The sequence below is a fragment of the Anas platyrhynchos genome, chromosome 22 (genome assembly GCF_047663525.1).
Source record: "Anas platyrhynchos isolate ZD024472 breed Pekin duck chromosome 22, IASCAAS_PekinDuck_T2T, whole genome shotgun sequence".
NCBI lineage: Eukaryota > Metazoa > Chordata > Aves > Anseriformes > Anatidae > Anas > Anas platyrhynchos.
In genome coordinates this window covers 529,500-540,188 of record NC_092608.1, presented here as the reverse complement: position 1 = coordinate 540,188, position 10,689 = coordinate 529,500, and the positions used below count along the sequence as shown (strand labels likewise).

Here is a 10,689-nt window from a genome sequence, read left to right as displayed (position 1 = left end):
TCTACCTCTAGATAGGTATTCAGGCAGCCAGTCAACTGTTACAGTGAAGCAAGCTCATCTTCCTTTGTTTGTCTTTTTTCTTAATTGCTTTTTAGAAAAAGTTGTAATATTTAGGACTGTTACTAGTCTCCCTGTCTAATTTAGATTAATTCTGTACAATTTATGCATGCAGACATGTTCAGAGGAGAAAAAGACATAGCACCCTTATTTGGCAAGGTTTTTATCTTGTTGATTACTGGGAAAAAGATGGGGCATCCCAATGTTATTACATTGCTTAGTATTCTTTTCACTGTTTAGGAGCTGCAACATGGAAACAGCACTGCACATCCTGCTTGTTTTTTCTTCACAGCTGATGTGCACCAAATTGTTTCTCTAATTGACATAATCTCTAATCTGTTCTCATTAGATTATTCCCCACCTACAAATATTCTTCATAGGTCTTCATCCATGAAATGACCTGCTATAATGCGAGCCGTCCCTGTGAGCCCACTGGAACCGGTACTTACATGAGTAAGCCTTACAGCAATTGATCCCAAGCTATTTAGACTTTAGTCACTCAGTTACTTTCTAGTCCTACGGGGAGGCAGGATGACTGTATACAACAGAGCTAGCTAGGAACATTTGATTCACCATCACAGATTCTTCTGCCCATCTCTGCCTATTTGATTTAAAAATATATACATGCCAAGGGGCTTGATATGTCTCTTGTGCCCCATTTAGCATCTGCCGAGCATCCCAGAGCAGCTTGCAGTGTAACACAAGTCACTGGAGGATAGATTTGATAGAGGGAAAAAACAAAGCAATTGATACCCTCAGGCTCCAGAAGTCTTCAGACTGATTCTTGCTGACTACAGGCAACAAAGCAATTTATGGCAAGATGGTTGAAAGTTCCTTTTATTTCAAAGCTGCTAAACCTTTCCTGGCACATACAGTCACTTTTTGTAAGGCAACCCCGGTGAGCTTGCCGGGTTCCCAAGGTCTCACCCCCGGGAAGCTTTTAACCGCAGTCAAAAGAGACATTAAGCACTGTGGAGGAATCAGGGAGACATAAAACAGAAATTAGGGTTTAACACAAGGCCGTGAGGAGCTTAGTAAAGAAGAGGCATTTTTTTTTTGTGCGTATTTCCTTTCTGTGGCACTTGTGTTTTGTCAGACCTTCGGTATAGTGCTGTCCCTGGAAGTGGCCTGCCATGTCCAAGGGCTGGAGTGCTCCCTGCAGATGGAAGCTGGGCTGTTGGGAAGCGGGTGTTTGGGAAGTGGTAGCCAGATTATTTTATTTTAAGGCTCTATTGCAGAAAGAGGCAGGAAAACAGACAGGGGGAGAGGAGTGAGTGGTTCACTGGCACCGATTGTCTACCACAGCAGGTTCAGCACTTAAATCTGAGTGACTTCTCTCTCCAGATGGTTGGTGGGAGCTGACTACCCAGATCTTTGCATAGCATGCTCCAGAATGAAAACGTATGGCATCACTTGCTATCTTTTAAAGCTTTTTTTCTTCAGCCCAAGTATAGCTCACTGTATAATGGATCCCTTCTTTGCCTGATGCAGAAAAAATGGATATCTGTCATATGCCTAACCAGGGACTCCTAGCTAGGAATTCCTTTATTTCAATACAGACTAGCTCATGCTTTTACAACTGCATAATCCTACAATAATGTAAGTGGAGTCTTCCTGTCCTTTTGATGCTGCCACTGCTGCTCTCTTTACTTCCATTTTCACCAAGGCTTGTTTCTCTCCTAACTCGTATCCTAAAATGATTCTGAAGAGTGCAGAGAATTTACATGGATTAAAAAAGAAACAATTTGCTTAACATCCGACTATACTGATTCTGAAAAAAAAAAAAACAAAAAAAAAAAAAACAACAATAAACACTATCAGAAGATTTACTCATTAGAAGTACCCCGAAGAAAAACATGTTGCAGAAAAATTGATAGGATGTCCTTAATTTTACGTACCATGTTGTCTTTATACTTTTCTCTGACCTAAATATTCAGCATAACTGGTGAATCATGGATTCACCAATTCTATGAGAACAGAGAAATTCAGATAACGTAACGAATACGTTTTTGCATGCTCACAAAACAAAAGTTGTGTAAGGTAAACAGACTTCTAGAGGCATGATGTTCAAAAATGATGGATAGCCAGCATTTGTGTTTATTACAGAGTGCATACCAGCGTCTGGCTCTTCTAGAAGTGTGGTATAATGTTACTTGCCAGTAGCACACAGTGATTTTGCAGAGAATGAGGGACAGAACTCTCTCTTCTGAGTTCTGGTGCCCGAACAAAACTACTTCTCTCAGTGTAGTAAAACCAAAAAAAAGTCAAACATTTTTTTTGCTCCAGTATAAAGCACAAGCTGTAATCCATTGTAACTAATGTTTAAATTAATTGATCGTGTGCACATCTTTGTATGTATCAGTTCTCAATGTCATCTTCACTGGTGTCTTGTCTGAAGCACCCAGGTCCCTAAGCTGTTCAATATGAAACTCCTTCCATGTTCTGTAACTTCATTTTCTGGATATGAAAAATCGCAAATTTGCCCTCTTTAATATATCCGTAGAGTCTTTGGAGTAGCCCAGTGACCTTGGCTGTTTTGTGTGTTTTTTTCCCAGCTGTGTCAGGCTTTTTTCATATAAATCATTAGACAAACTTAGGGTAGTTTGGGTCCCAGTGACTCCTCTCCAGGCAGAAGGAAGTCTGACTTCCCAGAGAGCCATTCTCATGCTCTGGTTAACCTCAACTTATGTGTTACACACGAAATGTGTAACACACTGGATTCCCCTTGTTTCTCCCACTTTTTATTTTCCATCTGAGTTGTGGTGAGAACTGGGAAATGCAATCAGTGAGAAGAATATACAGGAAACAGAAGCCATAAACAAAAATGACTGGTTGAGTCGTAGTGAGGTCTGGAGTACAGTTGTTGAAACAAACCGCTGGTGACCCAGAAAGATCTGAAGCTAAACAGACTGCTTTCAAGATGGAAATGTGGGACAAAGATGGCACAGACAAGCTGGTAATGGTCTCATCTTTCCTTTTGTAGGCTTTACTCCAGATGTAGCTTTAAAATAATAGCAGCATGTTGGACCCACAAAAGGACAAGCCTGAGGGTTAGGAAACCTATATCTGTTGTGAGAGGCACAAAGTGACTTTGCCTTTCGAAACCTGGAGAGCTGTGTTGTAAAAGATCCCAGTACTTCGAGCTGCAGACACACTATCAGAATAATTGAGCTTCCATTTCAGGACTTGTCAGTATATACCTTTGAAAGCAATTTGTGGGACATGAAAAAAAAAAAAAAAAAAAAAAGAAACAAATTACCTGATGCAAATGTCTGGAGATACTGTTGCAGGAGATACTGTTCTTTCCAGCCTCAAAAATCTATGAGCCTGTGTAAGTGTCCAGACAGTCAGCATCCAGAAGCTTCAGCATTTCTCAGTTAGCACAAGGGGAACAGAGAAATTGTGTTGTTCTCAAGAAGTGGAGTATAGAGAGGGGATATAAGCTGTTGTCCTCAATGGGAGATGCGTGATGTTGAAGTTTTGAAAATCTGGATGGTTCTGACAGATTTTAGGAAGAAACCAGAGAGGTTTGGATTCTGACTTTTGGTGTGGATGCTAAGCCAGGTTGACAATTTTGGCTTTGGTTTTCTCAGGTTTTAAACAGGGGATAATGAGTTCTCCTCTTTTCTGAGGCTGATGAAGAAATTCACAGTGAATGCCAAAGTTCGCTACACCTGGTTAAATTAAAAGTTTGTTATTTAAACCATAAAGTCTACAAGAAGGGTACCCATCAGTTTTTGTATTGGTGGACCAGCATGAGGCAAAGTTCTCCAGCAGGTATTTGTAGTTTGGGGGCAGCTGAAGCAGCCGTACATCAGAGTGACAGCGTGTTTTCTAGGGTTTGTGTGACAGGGCTCCTCGGATCTGTTCACAGCTCTGCCTCTCATTTTGCTGTTTGATCTTTGGCAAGTTACATCGCTTTTCTGCCTCGCTCTTCACAGCAGTGAAATGCAAAGTGTACATTTGTATCTGTGAGGATATCTGGGACTGTGAGGCCTAAAATTAAACCAGCAAAGGGCCCTGATGATGATGATAGTATTCAAGAGCAGGATACTATATATAGGGACAGTGCCAAGATTCAGTTACTTTCTTTACGTACTAGAGAGCATAATGGTAAAAATAATCCAGTTAAGATAAACGGAGGAGGACTGAGGCTGAATGGCTGGGCCCAGGGGGCTGTGATCAGAGGCACAAGGCTCTTTTGGAGCCAGGTCAGCAGCGGTGTGCCCGGGGCTGGGGCTGTGTAACATCTCTGTCGATAGGTGGGATGATGGGGCAGAGTGTGCCCACAGCAGCCTGCAGATGCCGACGAGGAGGATGGATGTGGCGGCTGTGCCTGCTCAGAGGTACCCACACACGCTGGAGAGCTGGTCAGGGAAGCACCTCATCAGGCTCAACTAAAGGAAATGCAAATTCTTCCTGCACCTGGGGAAGAATAACCGCAGGCACCCGTACGTGCTGAGGGTGCCGTGGGCTGAGTGGCTGGAAAAGTGCTTTGCGGAGGAGAGCCTGGGGTCCTGGTGGACAGCAAGCTGCCACAGTAAGGACAAGCTTGACAGTCTTAGCATTAATTTCAACAGGAGTAAGATCAGGTTCCAAGGTGTCAGGATGGCAGAGCTCTTCATCTCATAAGACTTCTGGGCACCTTTTACTTTTACTGGAATTAACTCCTTTTTTTTTTTTTTTTTTTCTCCCCTTCAGATATTCTACAGCCTTTGCAAAGGAAACTGCAGCAACAAATCAGATTCTGCAGTAACACATTTTAAGTCCTGAAGCAAAATTCAGCAGTTTTATAGGGACAGTATAAAAGGGAGTGGGGCGGGGGAAGTGGGGTGGGAAGTATTTATAATCCCTTTAATATTTTAAAATTTAATTATTTCCAAATTGGGTTAGCGAGACTGACAAGAATACTGCATCTAAAGCATGGAGCCCAGAGGCAGCATTGGAAAATGAGAGGAGAAATTAATAATAAAAAGAAACCTATTGCTTCAAGGCAGCAGACTGGAACACTGACATTCCATTACTCCGTCTGTCTGCTGAATTCATTTAGCATCTGTGGCCTAAATAGGCTAGTTTTAAAGTGGCATGCTCCAGTTTTTATGTTTCGGGTTGCTGGGAGGGGGTGGGGACTGCCAGAGGATTTCTCGTTTAAAGCTGCCTTAGGAAGGCACACCAGCTTAGAGTAACGCTAACCTCTTAGCAGTTGTAGTTGAAATAGTATCTTGGGGTGCTTTGTAATGCCTGACACACTGGGGTCTGCCTCTTGAACTTGGACCGCTGCAGGCAGTTTCTGAGGTCAGTGCTGGAGCAGTAGCGTTGAACTGACTGCTGTGTGTGTACCTGGAGCACCAGGTTACGTCTGTAAAGCTATCATTAAGTGCAGCCATTTCTGACGTCTTTGAGCTCAAACTATTACAAGCACAGATTGACAAAATCCTTCCCGTAACTCTTCTGTGAGAAACACAGCGATGTCCAGCAGCCCCATGTTCCTTGATACAAGACTGCTCTGTTTCGGGACTGCCACCCACGACATCTTTGCAGCAATTGCTGTGATGTAGTTTCTTCCTCAGGATGCTCCTTTTCAACTGCTAACTCCATCAACTCTTGCATGGCTTTTGTAAGATCTCAGATCAAAAGCCCGAGGCAGGCTGTCTGCAGTACTACAGAGCACTTACATGCACGTACTGGAAGCTAGATAGATGGCTTGACAGCAGTCTGGAAGGGAAGAAGAGAATGATTCTCCACTTTATCTCCTAGAAACCTACAAGTGTTTCACTTCTGGGCATTTTCTGAAACATCTGGATACCAGGAGGATAAAAGGTACCAGTGTAACCTCCCAGTAAGATCAATTGTTTAAAGCCTTCTGTGTATTTCCAGTCTTCCCTGGCTTCCTTCCCAAGATTATAGAAACAGGTCTGTGAATTTCCTTGGAGTAGAATACAGTGTATTCTATATAGTTCTACTTTTTTTTTTTTTTTTTTTTAATTCTATTTCCATTCTATGCAAATCATCTTAGATTCTCTTTTCCCTAATTTATCATCTTTGAGGCATTTGTGTAAATTATGCAGGAAGGAGAACCAGGGATTTTATGGTAAGTCGTATATAAGCTGTTAAAATTGGCTTTTTCTCCTCACCACCATTGTTCTTTGCTCTCAATGTGGATTTTGTTAAGTGTAATGGAGATTACCCGGCAGACGGAAGTCATGATAAAGCTTCAAACAATTTTACTGTTGCAGTCTGCCATGAAACAGGGGCATGCTTTGTGATTTCAAGCATTCCGGTCTTATTCAGCAAGATTCTCAGAGCTACCTACAAAGTCAAAGTCTTCAGCTCCCATTAGCTAAGTGAATCTCCATGGGCTCTTTGACCTTATTAACTCAGCATCTTACAGGATCAGTTCATACTTCTCAGCTGTTTACCTTAGGCACTGTGGTGTGCATGTTACCAGTATCTAGGACAAGATCAAAGTACAAGCACTGTAGGCTTGTGCAGGGAACCAGCGTCTTCAGTTACAGTCTTGTTGACTATGCCAGAAAGTAATATTTACTATATGGTTGTAAGAAACCTTGAAAATTGGTCTTGGACCTGGAAAATCTGTCCCCCTGCTGCTACACATTTCTGTTTTTAATCTCCTTGCCTTCCCATCACCCAAAAGAAGCACAGACCTCTGTAGCATTCAGAATAGAGGGCTGTGCCCTTAATTAGGTAACAAGAACATTCAAAGGGATAAAAGCTTTAAAAATAATGGAAAGCAATCATAACCCAGGACATAAGACACGTGATTATTAATGATGAGCAATTACTAAAAATTACTTAGGAAGATACTCCTCTGTAGGCAGACTATTCCACAAATGCCTGGTATGGGATCGCTTCCAGTGGAAGCAGATTAGTCTGACAATGGGCCCTGAATGAAAATAGCTCAGATACCTGCTCTTTGAAACTAACAAAAGGTAAAATATTCTGAAGTTCTGTTGGAATTTCTCACCTTCTTACAAACATCTTCAGCTGCGATGCAATTTAAATATTCATCTGCTTCTCATGGGGATAATTTGTTGCTGAGAATGCCTCAAACTGCACATTCCATTATTTTCAGAAGAAAGAAACAGTCAAGATTTCATACTAATACTGCTCAGAAACCCCTGATTTTTAACCATCCTTGGAGGTATGTTATTTTACAGAGCTATATAGTTCTCTGCTTTAGGGAGGGGCATATTTTTCAGTCCCATCAGGCTTAAATCAGAATTTCCTACTTGCAGCCACATTACTGCAACTCATGACAAAACTTTTACCACACATTCTCTTGCTGACGACAGAATCTTTACTTCAGTAAAGCTGGCTGGAACAGGCTCTTGTACACTGTTAGAGAGTAAAAGGAATATAATAGAAGATGGTAGATACAGATCTATGGAGTGTTGTAGTTTTTTAATACTTCAGGTGTAGATTTCATGAAACAGAAGCAGGAGCTGAGAAGTGAGCTTGATGAACAGTGGTTCTGGTACATGCAGCATTCATACCTGTTAGTCTGCAGGAATTGTTCAAAGGAAAGCATCCTACTGCCACACTTTTCTCTTAGTAAAGGACAAAACAGCAAAATCAGCAAAGTTGCTACTAAAAGCGTATACATACAGGTCCCCTTGGCCTGCCCGACCCCAGCACATCACATCCCAGCGCAGCCGGGCTGCACTGAACGTAAAGCCAAGGAACTACTGCAGGGTCATAATCCTGCAAGCTCCCTGGAAAGCTACGTGGGTGGAAGTTAATTTTTAAATAGCGCAGAATCAAGCAGCAAAAACTACATTTGAAAATATTTTCAAACACTTAAATAGCTTATTGAGATAGAACTGTTGATGGAAATATTTTCCCTGACATTCTTTAAAAATAATCTTTAATTTAGATCACTGTGAGCTCTGCTCCATGCTTTGAAAGGTTCCATCTCTGTAAAAAGTTTCCTTTAGGGAGCAGCTTAGTTCATTTTCCTACAAAGAAGCACTGCCCTCCCCCAAGTTGTTTCTTGACTGAGTAATTGCTGTGACTCCGCAGGTCCCAGACAACCAACATCTAATTAGTTCCAATTAAGTTCTCTCATAGGTGCTTATGAAGTTGCCATTTGGAAGCAACAGTTTCTCCTGAAAGGTGGGAAGGGAACACCAAAGAGCAGAGAAGAAAAATAGCAAAAGATCAGTCCTGGGGCAGTCTTTGCTTTTTGCTTGAGCAGGGTATGTATGAGGAATCTTCTTTTGACTTTCAGAGGTGTGACTGCTCCCTGGGGGGCTTCTCTTCCTGTTTAAAATAAGAAAAAGCACCCAGGAAGTAATTTTGGAGTAGTGATGTGTGTGATCTCTGCTGAAGACTTCATGAATGTGTAGTACTGGGCTTTTATCATGAAGTAAGCCAGAGAGGATCAATCGCAGCAGCTTACTGACCTCACCTCGTACCCTCATGGCAAGCCTGCAGCAAGGCCTCCTCCTCCAGAAGCTGCGTGCACTTGGTCAGCCAAGCTGGGACAACCCTTGAGCTGCCTGAGAGCTCGTCACTGCCTGACCCTTTCCTTATGTTGGCTTTTTACTGGTGTAACTCTCTGTGTTTATCAAAGCTGTTCTTCATCCTTATCAAAGGAAGAGAAGGATCGCGTCTCTAACTAGCTCTAGCCTGTTGTTCTATGTGCGAGGCAGGAGAGAGCTGCAGAACTATACTTCAGGCATTTTAAGGAGAAAAAGTATCTATAAACCTTATGTGTGACTAAAAGCAGAAGAGAAGCTGCAAGGTTTAATCCCATTCCCAACTGGTTTTTGTTCTGTTTGTCTACCTTTACGTGATGGTGTCAGTTGTGCTATCTTCCTAATTATGTACTAGCCCTCCTTATTAACAAAAGTGATCAGCTTTAGACTTGTAATAGCTGTTGCTCTCTGTGCTTGCACCTCATTATTGCGGGGCCTTCCGCACTGGATTTCAATGTGTGGAAATAGTTTAAGCCAAAATAGAGCTTTTTATTGTAGCCCGTGGAAACTACTTGTATGTAAAATGCAAGCAGTGTTCATCTCTTCCCAAAATAGTGCCACCATGGCCTCACCTGTGCTCACTGTTCCCCCCACACAGGTTGCACTGATGCTTGCTCATTCTCGCTTGCACAGCTGGGAAGAATAACCGCTTGGGCAGCAGTCAGTACCGAGTGGGGCTGCCTGACCTCAGTTATGAGGGAAATCAGACGAAGTGACCTTGCAGGTGGTCTCTAGAATTCTCATGTATGAATCCAGAAGACCTCTTTGAGCTCTGGTAGCTGCTATAAGCATAGTATTTGGTTTAGGCTACGCGAGCATGTTGTGTGTTGCGTCAGGTAAGCAGACACTCTCTGGCAGGATCAGAAAGTTTCATGGCTCTGTATTTCATGGGTTGTTCTGTCTTTTTGTTGTCCATAAGCTCCACCAAGCCACACACGGTTCTAGACACAAATAACAATAATAAAGTTAGACCAGAGGCAAAAAAAAAAAAAAAATCAATAATGTTTTTTATTGTAAAAAGTCATTTTCATGTTTGGTGATAAGAGCCTAAACAGGGAGCCGTGGTGGTCTTTCTATCTCTGATTTGTGACCTAACCTAGCTAAACCTCCCTGAGCATTTTTCCTTTGAAGGAGTTCTGTTGGGTGTTTAGTAACTTCACATTGTAGTTGAGGCTAGAATAAGTTCTAGAACATTCATTGTGTTGCTTTTGGGACTGCATCTTACAGCTGCAAGTAGTAAAACTAACTGTTTATGCATAAATCTGCAGAGATGTGCCTTCAGTTAGGTGTTTCAAATAAGGCATCTTTAACCCCACTTCTCAAATGGGGGTACGGAGACATAGGGACATGGCCTGTTATGAAAGAAGAGGGCTTCCATAAGGTCACAGCAGTTGAGAATGAGAAATAGCATTTAGTTTTCCTGATTCTCCCATGAAATTTTCCAAACTGCACTGCTTTTGTATATGCTGTTCATTGCAATTGAAACCAAGAACCCTACCAATATTCAACAAGTAACTGATGAAATCTCAGAGGCTTGTCATCATCAAAGCGTTAAAAGACTTGTTTAAATGCGTTCCTACTTGGCAAACAGTTTATGTTAGATGACAGAGATCATGCAGGAATAGCAGATAGGTTGTTAGCAATGATAGAAGCTAAACGTGAATCAGCTAAGTGGAGGGTGTTTGTTAAACCATGCGAGTGAAATAGATACCTAGTTTATATGGTGGTTTTTAAGGCAGCAAATTGTTACTAGAAATTATATTATATTCTGTCATTCTTGTTTCTGTGTTGGACTGCCATATCATATGGTATAATATTCAGTTATGAGAATGAGAAGGAAGACATATGGAGAATGCAGCTATGCAATCTAACTCTTGGGTGAAAATTATACAACAATTTTCCGTGTTATTTATATGATTCACGCAGTATTACAGGCTTCACTTATGATTATTTCCACTGACTTCTGGTACTTTATTCATTTGGTTAAAGGCAGATTGCAAACCGAAACAATTATTTCTCAGACTTCTCTTAAAAATGTAGTGTTCCTCCATCTTTGCTATGCTGTGTTATGCCAAGCGCAAGCTTTCCTCAGGCAAGGATGAGCATATTTTGAATACAATTGTGTGCAACACTT

At 41.7% G+C, this 10,689-nt stretch overlaps 1 long non-coding RNA gene across 1 annotated transcript; it reads right to left on the bottom strand.

The window, feature by feature from the left end:
- Positions 1 to 3,825: 3,825 nt before the first annotated feature.
- Positions 3,826 to 9,059, bottom strand: LOC110351226 (uncharacterized). Its single transcript, XR_002398347.4, has 3 exons — positions 8,481 to 9,059; positions 7,043 to 8,337; positions 3,826 to 5,772 (listed from the first exon to the last, which is right to left on the bottom strand). It is a non-coding gene; the product is annotated as an uncharacterized lncRNA (long non-coding RNA).
- Between the last annotated feature and the right edge of the window lie 1,630 nt (positions 9,060 to 10,689).